Here is a 19,974-nt window from a genome sequence, read left to right as displayed (position 1 = left end):
ACCCAAAATACAAGTATGCACCTGAAAATAAGCAAGCAGTACATATAACCTGCAACAAGATCATAATGAGGATATCACAGACTGCTTTTCGCAGATATGTTTTTAAAAAGATACTTTTAAGTTGACATTTTGCAATTCAGGAAAAAAATGTGTTTTATGCCTAATTAAAGACACAGTTCTAGTTTTAGACTATGCTGATAATGCAACCTAGGGAAATTTAGTTAATTGCCTCTCTTCTTGCCTCTCCTCCCTTTAGAATAAACATTAACATGTATTTGTTTTTTTATAAAGGTTTTCACTTTGTCTGTTTTTACTTTCTCAATGTGTCTAATTTGATTGTTTCTCTATAATGGTGTGCTTTAAATACTGTAGTTACTGTCACCTGATACCTCACCTACTGTATGGAAGTCTTTGCATGGAAATAATATATCACAAAAATATGTCACCTTCAAACTTATTTGAAAAAAAGAGTAGAATTTTATTTAGTTTGACACTGACACTTTGTGCTTGGGTTCACCCAATTTCTAAAACAGAAAATAGTATACTAAACAATATGCTACAACTAGAGGTTACAAAATATATATTTTTGTGATTTGAGTTAACTGACTTTGAAAATATCTTGAAATTCTAGAGGAAATCTAGAGAAAAATGGGTACTAAATCAATGCAATGTACAGTATGTGCTACATCTCTAAAAGCATTATCCAAATTAGTCTAAAGGTGCAGTACGCAGGATTGGGTGAGGTTGGGTTGCAGATTGCAACCAACTGAAACTTCTCCCATGTGCCAAACGTGTAGGAGAACTATAAGGTGGTCGACACAAAAACGTGAAATGACCCTATCTAGAGCCAGTGTTTGGTTTGTCCGTTCAGGGCTACTACAGAAACATGGCGGCCGGCCACGTGAAATGGACCCGCTCCCTATGTAGATATAAAACGGCTCATTCTAAGGTAACGAAAACACAACGATTCTTATTTTCAGGTGGTTATACACTACAGAAAATGTACTTATTAATATTATATTCCATTTCTGCCAATAGATCCCTACACACGGTTCCTTTAATGGTGAACAAAACATTTTCATGACATATCTGATTACAATTTGGCTTCGTATAAATCATAAAATCTGGCTGATTTAAGTAGAAATATACCTGTAACTTTGAGCTTTTGATCACTGTAATCTCTGAAGCTCCGTCTGTGTGAACTGCAGCTGAGGCCTAGAGTAGTTGCATGGTGATCTCGTGTTCACACAATGCCAGCCCTTTCCTTCACACTTTGCCCTCTTCCTCAGCTGACCCCCAGGTCCTCCCAGCTCAAAATACACCCAGGGTATCTCTTTTTATAACCGCTGTTGTGACAAGCTGGACAACAGGACGTGGCAGCTAATGAATGCCTCAGAGTGTCTTAATTAAACAGTTGGAAAAGTGGATGCCAGTTACAGAGCAGAGGACAGCGTTGAGGACACAGGCCCCTTTACAGAAACAATTACTCTCCTGCTCAAATTGATTGGCATGAGGTTTGATTGATAAGTTGATTTGGCAATTGCTGAAGCCTGCAGAATTGGAATATTTCCTGGGGTAGAACATATGGTTTGATTTACTGAGCAGTTCAAGAGGACAAGCTTGACAACTAGAGGTAGGGATTGAATGACATTTTTGGTAAGAGAGCAATAATTTACGTTTTCCCATGCCAACTATTAATACCCAGCTGGCCTCAGCACAGCACCACTTATGTAGGTCTTAAAGGCCAAGTAGGACGTGTTGTCACTGGGGTTTTTATAAATCTTGCCCACAGGAACGCAGCTCTAAACAGGAGACTGGAAACAGAGCTGTGAGTGATGTGAATACGTGTGCAATGTGCATATCTACAGAGCCTATGCTTTATGGCTGTGATTTCTTGTGGCACCCTCAACTCTCATTACACAGGATCACAAATTTCACCGTTAACTTTCGCAGGGAAACTGGGCTCAGGAGATAATATCAAGACCGGGGTGACTTATCGCCGTTGTGAGTTGCAGAGAATTCATGCTAAAATGAGGGTGCAGGAACAAGCTCTGTGTAGAGGAATATGTACCACTATGTGTCCAAACCCTTGATTTTAATCGAGGACTCTCTCAGAATGTTCTCAACCAAAATTACACTGGAAGTTAAGTGTCACATCATCCCTGACTGTTTAATTAATATGTCTCTTAAAGATTTACAAGAGCAGCTGTTATATGCATGTAAGTTGAGAGAAAGAGGAGAGCTGCGATAGCTGTCAGTGTAAAGCTAAAAGATTGCAGTAAAGAAGTCTTTGCTCTTTAGAGAATTTACTGGCACAGCAAGGGATGAGGAGACACTAAAGGGTAGACGCCCGTTCCTGGACCTGACAGTTTGATGGCCGTGTGAAACTCAAGAAAGGCCAGGCTGGTTTGTTTTCAAGCCGTTTATAAACTGTACCAACATGCTCCCAGCACACTGGAGCTGCTAATTCATTGCTGACTTTAATCACTCATCCTGTGATCGCTCATAACACCACACAACACAACTGATTTCATGCGTTTTAAAAGCTAGTGTTTGCACTCTTAAGGCCTTTACACACTTCGGGGCGTGATGAATAAACAACATGGAAAGGCAAAATACTCAGCTGCGAATATTTCACGTCAAAGCTATTCATACCGGCAGCGATGCAAATTTGCGTCAGTTTTTCAATAAAAGGTTTGAATAGATTCACGCAGGCAGAGGACCAACTACCGGGATCCTGTTGACCCAGAGCAGCGTCTGGCAGTCTGTCTGAGGTAAACTGATTTATAGCCTAAGCTACTGTAAGCTATTTTATTGAGTTTCCTTTTAGCAAAATGCTCTGAGGGAATTCACCTCTGGTAAACAGTCACACAGTGTATATGTCTATAGGGCTTTTATTGTGAAAGGTAAGAGTGGAAGGAGTGGATCTGGTCTGCGCTGCTTTTGTCGAGGTTGAAAGGAGTAATAAACTTTGCTGTCTTGGTTCAGACTACGGAGCCTCCGTGTTGTCATAACCCGCGGCTACACTATGTACGTTTTTAATATGTCCATTCCGCACGTGATTGGTTGATGCTTTTATTTGCTGTGGCTCAGAAAAATCAAAATCATTACAGAAAAATAAATGATGTTGCTTTTTCCATTCGAAAAAATATATTGAAATAAAACAAAACACCCCTGGTATGTAAAGCCCATGCATATGCCTACTGAAGGTTTGCAAGGCTCACTTGTTTGACATTTTGGGAAATATGCTAATTTGCTTTCTTGCCACGAGTTAGATGAGGAGATCGATACCTCTCTCATATGTGTATGTTAGAGTATATATTATTTATTATATATTATAATGAGATATAAAGTGTTAATTAGTGAGCTTTAGCTACAACCAAATACAGAAATGCACTGCAAAGACAGAAAACAACCATATGTCGCAATGATAGTTTACAGGTATATGCGATGAATTAATGGTATTGGTGCTATAAATAGACACAGGCATGCGTACGTACTTGGTGTATGTGTGCCCAGTTCCACAATAATTGATATTAAAAAACGAACCAGGCGTTCATGCAGCTTTATAAATCTGACCAAAATAATGTCAATGTATATTTCTGTTTCTGTGTGTATACAGAGTTTTAGTCATGAATCTACACAGAGTTTTATGCATCTGGCCCCCTGGACTTTAACACTTGCTCGTTCTCCTCACTGGCTTGATTTCACAGAGTCTCTAATGACTAAAGTTACACAGCACAGATAATGCTTTACATTTAATGGACGGAAGTAACAGAGTGCTACTAATGAACTAACCTGACTCTGTCAGAACCATCTGAAAAGCCGTCACTGGAAAATGGAAAAGGGCAGGCACTTTTAAAAAAATATTTGACAGGTGATTGGATGAACCATCTTTCAATCAAACTAACAAAAGCAAAACTAACCGAAGGTGAAAACATCGCCTTCAGGGCCGTTCTTTGCTCTCTTTCAATGAAGAAATACTCTCCAGTTCTGATATAACTGATGCTATTGCAACATCTACGCTAACCTCTTCAGGAACCGCCATTGCCGTTTAGAACAAACAGTTGCCTCTCCGTGTCGCCTCTCACTACAGTCTCACAGATCTAAGCCACGCTCGTAGCTGCAGTAGCTCCACACAGGATGCCGATTGATCCGGTCACTGGCTTGCTGGCCACAAACGCATCACTTGGAGCCTGTCAAGATGGATTTTCGTATGAAATTTGAACCTGTGGTTCTCGCGTGATCTTGTGACATCACGAGAATCCAGCTGCCGTGCAAAGGTTACTAATGAGCTACTAGACGAAGACAATTATTGAACCATTCAACCTTTAAGTAGCAAAGCTTTTTGAAGCTTTGGGAAACATGTAAATCAGCATCCACACAAGCCGTGTTTCCTTTCAATTGTCAAGCAAATTTTAAGCAAACTTTTGCAGCAAAAAAAAGAAATGCGAATTAGGTGCGTTTCCATCAACTGGTTTGGAGTGAATAAACTCGGCTACAGCGTAGTTTGGTCAGAAGTTGGTGCTATAGGCTACACATGGCTATAATCCACCAGTCAACAGAGTAGAAGAAGTAGAGGTTGACAACCAGAAACAAAACAAGTCGCCCTGGCCATCTAACCATCTATGAGAGAAAGATGAGGAGAGGTATTCAGGAATTTGTTTCAGTTGGGCGAGATTTAATTGGTCTTTCATGTCAGCTAGTATTGGCCATGTTCCATGTTGTCCAGAGACGAAGACAAGCATTCGCACATTATGGGAATATCCGGGAAACTGCTGATCAGTCATGTGAGTTGAATGTTTGCTACGTCAGAATTTATTCAGCAAAGGCGTTTCCATAATCCATTTAGCGCATCAACTCTTTTTCCATAAAGGCAAAAACCACCTCAAATGAGCATAAAAACTTTTTTTTCCCACAATCGAGGACGTGTTATTGCATTTTGCTGTTTCCATACAGCTTTTCCAATGCGATACTTTAAAATGTGCATTCAAATATGTGAATGGAAACACGGCTACAGTCAACAACAGCACCAAAAGGGGTCAGCCCTGGAGTATGTTCCCTCAGTTCCTATGTTTGTTGGGTTGGTTAGGTTTAGGGATGAGAAGAGAGATTGGTTAGGGTAAGAATATCAGGTTAAGCCAATCAGAGGTAGAGTAGGGCGGGCCATGGGGTTTTGGAATAATGGGCCGTCGAAACAATGGCATGGCACTGGCGGAGGTACTGATCTGAGGGAACATAGACACGCTCCCCAACAAAACATTATCAGTTTGACTTCGATGTGATTCAAACTCCTTGCTTGAGACATACCATCACTGACAGAACCTAGTCCTGACCAGTTTTAACCCACAATGCTCCATACAGCCCCACAGAACGTCCTCATCATGGGCCACATTGCTAATTCGGGGTCCCAGCATTCCTGTTTGGTTCACATGAGACTTGTCAGCTCCTGGGGGCACAGATGCTTGCCTGTCAGAGCCACTTCAGGACGATGGATGGAAGAACAGGCCGCGGAGTGCTCTCCCTCTCGTCAGTGTTAACTTACAGTGGAAAATGATAAACACCTCTGACCCCCTGTCCATCAGTGAGCTAGTTAGATGTCAGGGAGGTTTGGGAACAAGACCTTCAGCTGAGGAATCTTGCTGAGTTGATGGTTTAAAGTCAGCAGCAAACTGCACAACAGTTGGATGGTAAAGCAACTAGCCACAACTTTATTGTTGAGGAGCAGTCAATGAACACTGAATGGTGCATTCCTTGTGTTTTTACTTTTGCAATTCAGATACTTGCATACACAAACCAATGTCTTGTGTTTGCTAGAACTTCTCTATTTGTATGCAAACCAAGTTAAAAGCAAGCCACAACCCAACCAACGTGTCATCATGTAACGGTCCTTGTGATTTCTCACGAAAAGTTTTGTGACGCATGTGTCAATTTCCACTTTCAAAATAAAACTACTTAGTTAGGTTTCGTAAAAGATCAACTTGCTTAGGTTTGGGCAACAAAACTACTTGGTTACGTGGATTACATACAAATTTATATTATAGGATATATACAAATTATCGTGCATTACTTTTTCGTAGGTGTAACTACAAGCGGTTTATGAGAACAGCCTGACCTCGCACAGGCATGAACGAATGGAAACGGCAGGTATGTCAGTCAGCAAGTTGACCAGGAAGTGGATCTGCTATGCTTTGCAGTTTGCTACAACAGCTACTCGAGTTTCCTTTGTTCCTGTTCTTCGTTTCTTTCCCTTTTGTTTTGGTCACACTCAAAGACAAGGTTTTGAGATGATTCCTGTTGAATCTAAGTTTTTGGAAAGCTGTAGGAGGCTCAAGATCCCTGATCATCATTGTTATGAGTCTGTGTTTTCAAAATCTCTACATTGGAGTGAAATGTTATCATGACCAGTAGTCGTAAGAGACAAAAATACGAGGGTGATAGCCAAGTTGACAAATACAGGAAATGTACTCTGTCAAGACCATATTCACAGTACAGGGGAACGATATCCAATTCTATGGGGCTGGTGAATCCAACTGATGTTCCACTGTTACGAAACCAGAGACAAAATATAAACATCATGTCTTCCTTTTCAATTTTATGAGTCTGTTTATTGGGATTTAATTACTGCTCTTTGGCAAGTTCAACACACCCGACTGAAATCTAAAGCATCAGTCAAAATAGCACTTGGTAAGCACTAGTTGACGTGGGACTTGAAAGACACCAGGGGCATGGTCGTCCCCTCTGGGATCCGGTTTCAGTGCTGCATGATTGAGGCTGCCAACCTGACAGGCCCACCTGCCCAGTGGCTACAGCCAGCTGGCCCGCACAATGATTAACGACTAGCGTAAACTTACTCAGCAGGGTCTCAGACACATTTGTGCATTCACTCACACGTAGGAGTGTTACATGACGCTAAAAGCTATTACAGAGCAGGGGCCCAGACCAAGGCAGGAATGACATCCATAAATGTTTAGTGGGACTGCCTTGCGCAGTTATCACTTTTCAAAAGGAGGGACTCGCTCGTGTCAATAAAGCATGATTCCAGAGATCAATGGAGCAGATTTATGCGCTGTGGTATATGGGAGATTACCCCCAAACCTGGATCCCATATCTGCCTTGAGCTTTCACCCCCTGCTTCCCCCATAAAAAGAAAATGACATCATAAAGAGTAAACTGGGCCTGATATCAGACTCCCCGGCTCTAATCCCTAGGAGCTTTTTGATACCTTTGAATTTCATTTTTCAAGGGCGGCGTACTATTAATCTTTTGGTGGGGTGTAAAATCGAGCTCTGGGAAAGCTGTTCAAAAATCTCCACCTTTTTTTTTCCAGAAGAGCAAGGCCGTTGACGGGAGCATGGCATACTACTCCTCATACTGTACCTCAGTCTCATTGGAAGAGCTTGTTTGGTGTGAACTACTCAGTGAGTAAAGACAAAATTTCAGGGGCAGGAATGCAGCTTTATGCATCTGATAAAATCAGGCGGAATATGACAACCTTATACTACAAGTAAACATCTGTAACATGTTCTTAAAAGCCAACATTGTTACTCAACTGATTTTTATGACAAAGGTAATTCAACCTTTTTGTACGCACATAAACGCCTCTGAGAATCTGAACCTACCTTTCATTTGATTCTGGGATGTGGCTTTGCTGTTTTTCCAGTGGCAGCTTAGCATTACTGCATGATGGTCCTTAGACTGACAGCCTTGTTATTACTGTAGCAAAGGAGGATATACAACAGGCAAAAAGATTAATAGACAAATAGTGTAGTACCTACAACATTTTAAACGTCATATGTGACCTCAAATGGTACATTTTGGACCACATTGTGTAATGGCAATGGGAATTTTTGCATCGAGTCCCTTTTGTCAGAAAAACATGTCACTTTACAAACTTTATCACTTTATCATCTTTTTTTCATCATCCAAGACAGCAATTAATTTAAAGGGCGGTGCATTATTTTTGTTTTTTTGAGGTTTTTATATCATTCTCTCTCTTCACAGTGGTGTTCCTTATGTATTCAAATCCAAATATTTGGTGTAAGTATGTATGTTTTAGCGTCAAAATGCTATTTTCCCGAGCCCTTCTAAAAACTGTTTCCTACGTGACCTGACGTAGGTTTATGCATGATGACGCTGCTACATGTACAGTATATATGCATCCTTATAGTCAGTGTTTTGGATACAGTAACTTAGATGGTGGTCGGCATGCTTCCTGTTTGGAGAAGCAGACTGGAGTCCCGGCACGGAAGCTAAGCAATGTACTGCTGTGTGGACGCCACGTTAGTTTGGATCCGAAAGTCACACAATAACACAAACTAACTAACCGATCAATGCAACGGTAGACCAACAACTCCTGTGTTCTGCGAGGCAAAATTACTGTTTTTGTGAATGGAGTCTAGTGGCTAGAAGACAGCAATATAATGGCTTCAGTTCCCCGTCGGAAAGGATGGCGAGGTAAAGCTGTGAAAACAGCTACACTGATACACAGACCACACACTGATACACACTGATTAGCTTTGGTAACCTACGTCACTACTTTTTGCAACAACAGAACGCAGATGGACCCACCCTTTAAAACCCTGTTGAACATAACATTTGTTTTGCAAATGTAAAATAATCGATTGCGGGAAGCAGATGTTGACAGTAATTCTATGGATTCAAAGTAATGACTAAAAGACAGAATGTGGTATTGACCATTTTTCAAAAAGGACACAAGTTAAACCCTTTGCTTTTAACTTTGACTTCAATCACTGCTTTACATTTTTTATCCACCTTCATTATAGTAGGTTGGAATTGTGCAATATAATAAATAGTTTTGAAGAGCTATCACAGTCCTGCTGATACATACTGTATGTAGCGGATGAATCTTAGGTTCTGCATATGCAGCAGCGACTGTTATCCCATTATTCCCCAACTAATGATGTGCTAGAACCGTGATGGGTAATGCACAGAGCCATGCATCCAAACGGCAGTGAAATGACTTCACAAGATTCCCAAATACACATTATCATCGTCTTTTAATTTCAGAGCGCAAACCTGCATTTGGAAAAGAGAAGCAGCAGGAGCCCATTTTTCAGGCCAGCCATTTGTTAGTTATGTGGATATCGATAAGGAAACTCAGCGTGCAGAGGATAGTTAGTATTCTGGATAGGGCTCTTGGAAAAATAGGCTGTTTTTTATCCCTCCCGTGAAACACCGCAGGCCACACCATTGCTCCAACTCCAATTAATTTCTACACCCCATTCATATTACTCTTCTATGTAAGTGCAACGTTTTCTAATTGCATTCATCACCAAAACCCTCACTTAAGTTCCCCCAGTATATTTATTATCACACTAACTGGGTCTAAATTATTAAACCTTAATGATGTGGGCTCTGAAAATATGTTGTCCTTTATTTTCCCCACAGAGAATCAATGTTATACATTAGCAGTATAAATTAAGTAATACTTTACCTAGGCATGTTGCCGCCTTCAATATTCCTTCTCGGTGAAATGTATTCTCACAGTCCGGTGGCTCGCGGGGGCCTCTGGGGAGAGGATGATATAGTTCATTCTAATGAAAGAGCTAGGTGCCGCTAATGGTTTAAATGATACATTTGTGCAAGAACAGCAGAGAAAATACATATGAGAGATCTGGCGAAAACAAGATAATTCACGCTCCCGTGGGGATATGATGTCATCGGACACATAGTGTATGCCGAGGCTCCTGGGAGGCCTCGGATGCAAGGAACGGCGGCGTATTCTGCCGTGATATATGTGGGTCAGTAATAGAAATGGGCAATATACGGTAAAGTCCATCACACTTAAAGGTTAATTACAATAGCTACAGTAGTCCTACCTCTTTATGACGAAATTGGTTGCTATTAATCAACTTTAGAGTGCCTTGTAACATTATAAGGTGTGGAAAGCCATAATGGTCTGACACAATGTAATCTCTGTCTTTTTAGGATATTTAAATAAGCCCTTTATTTGAAAATTATTGCGGAGAAAGTGCCAATTAACAAATGGAATCAAAATTTCAAATAAGCTGCAATAAAAGACAGTTTTGTCCGCTTTTGAATAATCAATGCGGTTAAAAGTGGTTGTAGATTGAGCCATTAACATGATTTGAAGTAACTGATGTCTTTAATTTAAAACCGTCTTTATTATTATCTTTTCAACGAATCTAAATGGATTTCCGTGCCTCCTTGCTTTTTCAAGGTGGGAAGTAGCCTCTAGATAAACGGAGATTAGGGAGCATTGTCTCATTGCAAGAGCATCATCCATAACATCTTCCCTCAGAGTGACTTCAATTACATTAACAAGCTAAATGCTAGTGTGAGGGGGGCATTTAGAGGTAAAAACACGGAGGGCTGCTACAAAGGTAAAGCCTGTGACTGATGACACACGGGTCGAGGAAATACAGAAGAAAGAGCACATCCGAGCGAGGTAGCCTTGATATTTGCCAGACAGAGAAAAGGACTAAGCTCCTCCTGCCTTCTGTCTCTGGCTACCAGGATAAATCTCCACTGATCGCTAATTGTGTGATTCTTCTTTTCTACATCAACTTCAACCCGACAGGTTATTTCAGCTTGTTATCGGGAAAACATTTATCCACTTGGAATTATTACTCTGCTAGGGCCTCTGGTGAAACACAAACAGTAGTGAATCTTGTAGAGTTATGGTAAGGCCTCTCCTCATTAGATGGCCAATCGACTGGCGGAGCGGAGGGCCCAATCCCAGCCCTTTATTGAGTGTTAAGGAGACACAGACTGACATTTACATCTCTTGCTTCTTCATGACTGGCTAGAGAGAAAATGGCTGCCATAGATCCTGGCTCTGAGGAGCGGCAGCTAAGGTCAGACAGTGAGACGCATCCTCGTCTCCGAGCCATGCTTCATGGGACGAGATAGCGCATACATGGGAGGAAAATAGGGTGAAGGCAGAAAATAGAATACAGTGGGTGCTCAGTAAGTAATATGTCATTTTGATGAGTGCGCAACACGGTTGCATGGAACAAACGCTGTTCTCCCAAAGCAACAGAAGTCCTCCAAAAACAAACCTAAAAGATGTAAACAAGACAAGTCACCCAATCTCATCTTGTCTGCATTGACTTATTGAGCAGAAACGGAGGAAAACACTGCTGTGTGGATAAAGCACCCACATATACCCCAAAGAAACCGCAACGGCCCTCCACGACTGAGGTGCTCTTTTCATTCAGTGGCAATTACAATCCACACCTGGCAACACGGAAGACTCAATGCCTAACAATGTCGCAGAGGAACTCTCTTCCAAACTACCCTCCCAAATTGGCTCTGCAGCTTCGACCCAATTAGGGCTGAAATATGGTAACTGCATCGGCCATTACGGAGCCGTGGAGATTGTGCGGGGAGAACTCTTGAAGGTTAGGAGGGGGGTACGCTTCAGGAGTGATATGCTGTGCAGACTTATGCTTACACAGCAGAAAAAAATCACCATGACGAGGGGACAGCGGAAAGAAGAAAGAAGCAAAGGAGGGATGATAAATAAACACTGCTGGATAGAGATCCTGTGGACATATATTAGAGTAGCGAGGAACACAAGCAAGGTTAGTGTCTCGGCCAAGTACTAGACTTATTCATATCAACCTTTCTTTTGTATCTGGGGAGTCAATTGTTGGATGCTAATACGGTCTGTTCGGTACCAATGTAATGAGCCATAGTCATAATCTTGCTGAATTGGCATTACAACATGCTGCATTTTGCCAATTTATTAAGAAAGATTTTTTTAATTTGAAAGCCAGTTCTAGCCATTTACATGTAAAAGAAAATAAAACTACATCTTTGTTATTTAAGAATAAAATATAACACAAATTGCAAAAGCCAAGGCATTGAATATGCTTTTATTATGCAAGGAGGGGAATGATGTTTTATAGTAGCTCATCAATATCTCAAGACATTTTAGCAGACCTGCATAAAATAACAAACCGCCTTCCCCCTCTCTCTTCCTGGATGGCTGGCTGTGGCCTACATGTGCTCCTGACACCGGGGTAACTAATGTTCTCTGTGCCAGCAAAGGATTCTGATTTGATATAAGCATTCAAACCTGTCTGCCGTGAGATATGGCGTCTGTCAGCCTCCGCTACGATTGATTCCCCCTTGCCCTTAAATGCAGTGCTTGCATGCAAGCCAAGGACACTCGCCTGCCTGGTCAAGTAATGACAATCGTCTTTGAGGAATAATGGGCTGAACGCTGCTTTTGAAAAGTTACCAGGCCGCATCCAATAATGAATTCCCGGGTCGATGACACATTGATAGATTCCTATTCTTCAGATGGGACACTGTAGCTGCAGTTTAATTGACAAGAAATGAATTCAGGAGGTTGGGAAGGAAAGGCAGGGATGAGATGGCGGGAGGGAGGAAGCAAGAGGGGGGACTAAATTCTGTGTGATCAGCAAGGTTTCAAACAATCATTGGCGAAGTGAACTCTCCGCCATATCTATAAGTCATCATGTTTTATAGGCCATTAGGATCTCCAGAGAAGGGCCGTGTGGAGACCGTGGCTTTTTGTCGAAATTAAAATGTCAGAGCGGAAGAAATAGAACAAAACAGGGAATCTGCAATTAATTACCTGGCCATAAAAATTCAATAATCGGGAAGCAATGCTGTTTTCCGCACAGCAGTACTCCTGATCACAGCAAACTGGAATAGAATGCATTCATCTCCCCAAATTACATTTCTAATCTAAAAAGGGGATATACTAGAGAGGGAAAAAAAACCTTCAGCGTGAGCAGAGTACCATACACAGCCTGTAGCTTACTGTCCTGGGGGTAAGCTTGAGTGCACACAAACCAAAAACCCCAATATCTAAAAAATCCCATATTCTCAAAAATCCAAAAGGACCAATGAATTGAAAACCGTTTTAATCTATTTAATATTTGAATACAGAATTCATATAAAAATTGTTAGCACATGCGTTGAAATTTTGATAAATATGTGGCCAGTTTTAAAATGTTCACTGAGATGCACAGTGCTGATATAGTAGGACTCCATCTTTTCCCCCATTGGTGAATAATATATAAGCAATATATTGGCCCGAGGTAATTGCTGCTAATGATTTTCAGAATGATACATGCCATCAGCATATGCCAATGGAAATTCAATAGTATAAGTGTTGTTAATGTGAGAGAAGATGCAGTGTAATGTAAGTTTTATTGACTTATTTGTCAACTGAAGTGGAGAGAAAACTACTGCTAACATGATGCATCACAGGACAAACATATATAGACAGAAATACTTAGTGGGATAATGAATATGTCCAGTCTGTCCTGACAGTCTACTTAGTCCATTAAAACTACATTCACTTTGTTATATATAAGATTAACAGAAAAACAAGCTACTAACAATGCTTATATGTACCAATATACAAATACTTGTCAGAACATCAACGGCAAACTCAGTAGAGGAACTTAAGGACAGGTGTCTTCCAGTCTCTTAGTGTAGCTCCTTGTCATGTGAGCATATTGAAAGTATGCACTCCTACTTGCTAGACCATCACAATACACCAACTGAACAATGACCACTTTTTTGAGAATGTAAAGGGGATGGAGAAAATCTGTAAGTAGACAACATTGGTACCAATGCTAGTCATGTTTAACAATGATAACCGCAGCAAATTATGTATTATTACATTCTCTGCTCTATATAAATATAATGTTTCAGGTTACAGAAACCCTTAGGACGCTGGCATAATCTAACCAAAGTGTTCGTCGGATGGTTGAACAGCAACATAACATTTTTGTAATTTTCTGAAACAGACAATCCAACAAGCACTTCACGCAGCGATTGGCCAGAGATGCGTAAGTGAGACAGTTGGCAGGGTTTGAACTTATTTATCACGCTCTCTTTCATTCTTTACACAACTAGTCCTGGAAGTTTTGTGTGTACAAACAAAATGCCTTCCAGAAAACTGTCCAAAAGTTTATGTCATTATCCCTATATTTAAACGTTTATCTGAGTATCTTTCACAAATGTTAAACTTCATGGTTTGAAAATTCATAAAACAGAAAGTACTTGTCTTTGTGTGTCAATCAAGGTGTAGTGTCAATAAAGCGATCTATCGCCATCTACAGATGTTGCAGTATCGCAACTGGCTACTGGGAAAAACTGGCAGCAAATCTGACTTTACGGCATCATATCCAGCTCTCTTAATACGTCCATAATTGTAACACACATATTGTGCAGACACGTTGCACTTGGGCAGGTACCTCAACTTAAGTTCAACATTGACATACTACCTTTTTAAAAATAACATGGCAGCAAGTCAAAGTTGAAGATATTTGTTAATGAAAAAAAAATCAAAGTCATCAGGGGAGCAATATAGAAAATGGAAAAAAGGACAGAAGAGTGAAATATAGTACAGTATCTAAAGCCTATTCAAACTTAGATGACTAATTGCAAGTTTGGTGCAGGGATATTGATTAGTGATGTCCGCTGATCCAATCAATCGAGTTCTGAGCCCTTCAAGACTTTCTATCATTGATCAGTATTGGCTTTATGAAGCCATATTCATTTATGATCCTTAATTCATTGTAACCCATTGTGCTCTGGAGTGGGTGTATGGCATGGGGCAATAAAATGGTTCCAGACGATGACTGCTGTGATTTGAGGACAGAACATTGAAGTATTTTAAATTATCTTCAAACACTGTCTAGCACCATAGATACTGTTGCTTTGAATACAAATCTATGTTTTCTAGATTTAATTAATATCTTCTCATCTTTATGTAATAGACCCGCCTGTTGTCCACCAGAGGATAGCGTGTCAGTGTCATGTTTTGCCTCGCGAAGGCGTGAATTCTAAACGCCTGTATGAATTGTGCAGTACCAGCAGGGGGCAACAAAACAACTCACTTAGGTTTAGGAAAACGATCATGGTTGGGCTTAAAATAAGTATGTAACTAAGTAAAATAGAAACAACGTAACATCAGTACGGAAAACATGTCACAAACGTCACTACAAAACACATGGTAAATGTCACTAACGTAACTTGCAAAGCACTCCGGTCTCCTGGTTGAAAGTCCTATGTTTGTTGGACCCATCCACTTCCCCTCTCGTCCGCCATAAGCAGTCTTTCTCACTTTTTTTTCTACGTCACTAGCTCTGAGCGTAGCATATTTACGTGAATTGCATTGCAGTCAGTACAGACTACATGGCGTAAAAATGACACACCAAAAGCAAGGACGGCATGCAAGCCTTTGCCTTATGCATTATCATGTCATACACACGCCTTTTTGTGTGACCGGGCTGATATATGTCAGGTTTTGCATACTTCAATACGTCACTGCATATTCAACACAACACATAAGCTGCATATTGTGCACCTGTGTACCTGCAGTAGATGCTTCTGTTTTCTGTTTAAGTATTTTGTCCCAAAAGTTAGTTATGTACCAAGGTGAGAGAAGGGGAAGGACACACGGGCCGAGTCCTCAGGACTCCCCGCTAGACACGGGACTCAGACTCCCACAGCAGAGGGTGGTCTGAAGGGGAGGAGGAGTGGTTTTAATTTAAGGAATGCAGTGGTGCTATATTTCACCCTCTGCTGTTGTCTCACATTATCTTGGTAAACATCCCAGGTACTAATATGATATATTTTCGAGCAGGCGGTGTTTCATCCTGCTCCCAGCGTGATTGATGAATGACGGAGGGATGAAACAGGGACAGAGATTTATGGCGCTCGGGCGCACAGAATATGTATGATTATCAGCTGTGTGGTGAAAGCAGCTCGGTTTGAGTGATAGGCACAGGGAGAGAAATCTACTAAATGACTCCATTCCCCCTGAGAAGTCACAGGAGGAGTTTTTTTTTTTTATCTCTGTCTATCTCATTCTGGCCCTCTCTCAGACATTTGTAGCTATGTTCTTGAAGATGAGTGGAAGAAGCAGAAATCAAACGCAACATAGGCCTATTATTACATACTTGTCATGCATGTTTGATGTTTAAGAGATTACCAAAGGGAGACAGATTTCTTTCAGCTAATAAGATTTAAACAAATTTTACTAAGTTACATAAAATCTAATTTTCTGAAAACAAAGCGACTTTCTCCATCAGCAGACAGTGCTGCATCGCACTCACTTTGTCTCCGTCTACACTAATCAGCCTCTGAAAAGGTGCGACAGTAATTGTCAGAGTGAAATGCTGCAGTTTATCTTCTGTTATACAGTAATTCTGTCTAAGCTCTGATATAGTTATAATACCCATTGGCACCCTTGAGTGCCTCAAACAGTCAGCTCCTAATTGATCGATACGACGTCGTCATAAATCCCAAATCCTATGCACTTTATTGATCCTTCCGGAGCGCTTTCCGCTTCTCTGCATATGTGATTGCCTCAGCCCACACACATGCCGAGTACAAGGCATATTTTATCCACCGGAAGCATTATTATATGCAGACTGTATTGTTTTCAGCATCTGAGAATTACTGCTTGCCAGCATGACTTGAATGACACCCTAGAGAGGGCTTCATTTCCTATTCACCTCAATTTATATTTACACTAGGGCCGTAAATAACGCTAATGCACCGAGGCGGTTTGGTCAGAGTAATTGTTTATTTGCTTCCTAGTGGACTCGCTTGACTATATTGCTGATGAACACTTCAATGTCTAGCTCTGAATTTCACTAGAGTGACTCTGTTACATGCAGAAAATGTGTGAGCAACCCTGTCTCCTACAAAATGAAGTCCCCATATACAACTAAACTGCATTCTCAATTACGTTTCGTGGGAAACGTATTTTTTCCCAGGTTACGATTGCAGTTTTAAATATGTGATTACCGTGATAACAAAACAAAAACGTAACAAAATTACTTGGTTAGGTTAACTAAAAACATCATGGTTTGGCTTAAAACAAGTAGCCTAAATAAATTAAAATAAATTAACGCTTACTTTTGGTTTCACTTGGGACACGGACAATGGTCACCTGGGTGAAAGTCCTGTGTTGACCCATCCATCATATGATTTAATCAGTATTAATATGTCAGGAATATTGAAACTTTAAGAAAGCTATTGGATGTTATCTAACTAACTTCTTTAGCCTATAATGTCAAGTTTGAAACTTCTGTTATGCTGTGAGATGTTATACTACTGTGGTGAATTTAAAGATGCCACATACAGGATTGGGAGCATTTCTATTGCCTCTCAACGTCTGTCAACATGGCAACGGCAGGCCGCAGCTCGCAGCTAACAGCGCTAACAGTGCTAACAACGCTAAACAGAGCAAACAACTGTGAAAGTGCGGACAGAGATAACAAGGTTTACCTTAGGGGGAAACAGGAGGGTGGATGCTACACTTCCACGCCGACACCGTCGGTCAGGACGGCGTAATCATCCGTAACCGCCGTACGAGAGCAGTGCAGAGCGGCGGCCGTGAGCTAGCCAGTGGGGCACGCTCACATGCATTCGCGTCGGCCCGGCAATGTCAACAAAGCACAAAGAAGCTCGAATTACAACACACATAGAGGGAGAGCGACTTCATTCTCTGCTCAGGAAGACTCCACTATACAGTATCTTTACATAAGCAAATAGTCGTTTGCTGCTATAAAATGTTCTGAATATCAAGTTTAGCACATTTAAAAGCATGGCCTACCTTCCATTTACCGCCTCTGCAACCAAAGAGCTCTGTGCTGGAAATTTGCTATGAGGATGTTCTTGTTCGCCTCACAGGTGTGTTGCATCAGTGGCTAATTAGCCCCCTCACGTGTGATGTCATCATGTCAGTGACACTCCAATCTCTTTCTACACCCTATACCAGGGGTCAGCAGCCTTTACTATCAAAAGAGTCATTTTAGGCAAAAAAAAGAAAAGAAAAATCCTTCTGGAGCCGCAAAACATTTGAGCATTGTGGTGAAGGTAACACAGTTTATAGTCTAAGTATATAGTATATAAGTCTAATGCAGTGAGGGTCCAAGTGCAAATGTACTACGGAGTATTAGGGCCACACTGAGGGATTACATTTTTTCGAAAAGGTTTCGAGAATAAAGTCATAATATTACGAGAAAAAAGTCATAATATTATGAGAATAAAGTCATAATATTATGAGAATAACGTCATAATATTACGGGAAAAAAGTCATAATATTTAGATAATAAAGTCAGAACTTTACGAGAAAAATAAAATAACACGTAAAATTATTACTTTATAATATTATGACTTAATTTTCATAATACTACGACTTTTTTCTCTTAAACTTGTGACTTTATTCTCATAATATTACGACTTTTTTCTCGTAAACCTATGACTTTATTCCCGTAATATTATGACTTTATTCTCGAAATCTCAGATTTATTTTTTTTCATGTGTGGCCCTAATACTCCGTCGTACCGTCGTACCATAGACCTACAGCAATGATAAATAAAAATGAAAATGTGAACAAAAAACAGTTATTCATTTCCACTAATTTTTTAAAAATAAAATCCACAGGGAGCCACTGGAGAGGGGCTAAAGAGCCACATGTGGTTCCAGTGCTGCAGGTTGCAGACCCCTGCCCTACACCTACACCTACACTTATAACACTAGGCCTATGTACTGCAAGTAAAATGTCACATTATTGATATATACTGCAAATGCAGTTGGCATATATAAGCATTTTGCAGTAGACCTAGGTATAATTTTATATTTCGGTTTAATAAAGGGCTAATATATAATAGGCAATAGGCCTACTGGCAGCTGCGTTCAATAATTTAATAAGCAGGAGATGTTGAAGGCTGGATTCTCCCCACATTTGATTGGTTCTCATCACAACATTGGTTCACATTTGTCTTCCCTTAGTTTGTGCCATGTAGCCTACACGGTTTTACTCTTTAGAAAGGCCAGGCATAGAAGCATGCTGGTATAGCCTTGTGAAATAAACCTTTTTCACAGCAGACATTTGGACCTGTCAGCAGGAAAAGCACAGGTGTTACTAATAACATTAATGACAGCTTGGTTCCATCAAGTGTCCCAGTGAGCCAGCTTGTACAATACCAGGACCCTGCAATTACTCCACCTAAATGGAATGCAGCCATCATTAATGTCTTTAATTACACCGGTGCTTTTCCTGCTATAACAAGTCCAAAAGGTCTGCTGTGTCTTGTGGCATTCACATTTACTTAATAACCTGTGAAGGTGGCTGAAAGGTTAAACTATCCATGGAAATAAAGTAGCCTACAAGACAATGGTATCACAGAAATATGGTTTGGTCCGAGAAAATGAATTTGCTTCTCTTATAAATCGAATTGTCTTCGACATAGCGTGTACTCGCTTCATATTTCTCCCAGCAGGTCTGTTGCTATGGGGGACAGGACGCCAGAAGGGTAAAGACCCGTTCCTGAGAAATGACTCACCCCCGCGCTCATGTGACAGTGGCACGTGTCCAAGCGCAGTCCATAAGGTGGAACAATGAGAGGATTTGTCGTCTCGTAATTGTAATTTAATAAAGATCTCACATGGTATCGCCGGAGCCTGACAGGCAGGGCCTTCCGGCGCTTGTTAATGCAATTGTTCTGGTCAGACGGTGCTGTCACAAATCATGCTGAAAGTTGGGTGACGGCAGAGCTCGTGGATACTTCCTGAGAAGCTCAGACATGTTTTGGATAGAGGCCAGGGAACGGCTGCACATGCTGTTGTGTTGTCTGGTTGAAAAGAAAATCAAGAGCTGCGGAGTATTTGTTGCAGAAGATGTGATTTCAGAGAGAGAGGATTTAGGAAACAGTGATTTTGCGGAGGGCTATAAAACATGACTGAAAAAGAAGGACAGTGAAGTTAATAGATAATAATTATTCAAACATCTAGCGTTCGTCCCTAAAAATATCAGGTGTTGACAGTTTGAGGTAAACCATTCCCAAAATGGAGGCTCCAGAGGATTAAACAATGGCCTCCCTCGCCACTGACACCTCCACCCTCCCTCCACTGCTCTTGTTTCACCTCTCTCTCTTTCACTGCTGATGTATGGCTGATGTGTGACAGAGGGAGCTCCAGTAA

General features: G+C 40.9%; 1 protein-coding gene across 6 annotated transcripts in view; it reads right to left on the bottom strand.

The window, feature by feature from the left end:
• lrmda (leucine rich melanocyte differentiation associated) overlaps positions 1 to 19,974 on the bottom strand; it is a 351,320-nt gene that overhangs the window by 318,985 nt on the left and 12,361 nt on the right. The window contains exons 1-3 of one of the 6 annotated variants that reach the window (XM_037781647.1): positions 17,275 to 17,432; positions 9,458 to 9,531; positions 7,623 to 7,716 (exon numbers count right to left, since the gene is read on the bottom strand). The exons of 2 other annotated variants lie outside the window; for them this stretch is intronic. The gene's annotated coding sequence lies outside the window, so the exon portion shown is untranslated. Of the gene's footprint in view, positions 1 to 7,622; positions 7,717 to 9,457; positions 9,532 to 17,274; positions 17,433 to 19,974 lie in introns of those variants that run through there. 3 more of the 6 variants (XM_037781645.1, XM_037781644.1, XM_037781646.1) reach the window with 3 other exon arrangements.

This window comes from Sebastes umbrosus, chromosome 10, assembly GCF_015220745.1.
Source record: "Sebastes umbrosus isolate fSebUmb1 chromosome 10, fSebUmb1.pri, whole genome shotgun sequence".
NCBI lineage: Eukaryota > Metazoa > Chordata > Actinopteri > Perciformes > Sebastidae > Sebastes > Sebastes umbrosus.
This window is presented reverse-complemented; position numbering and strand designations above follow the sequence as displayed.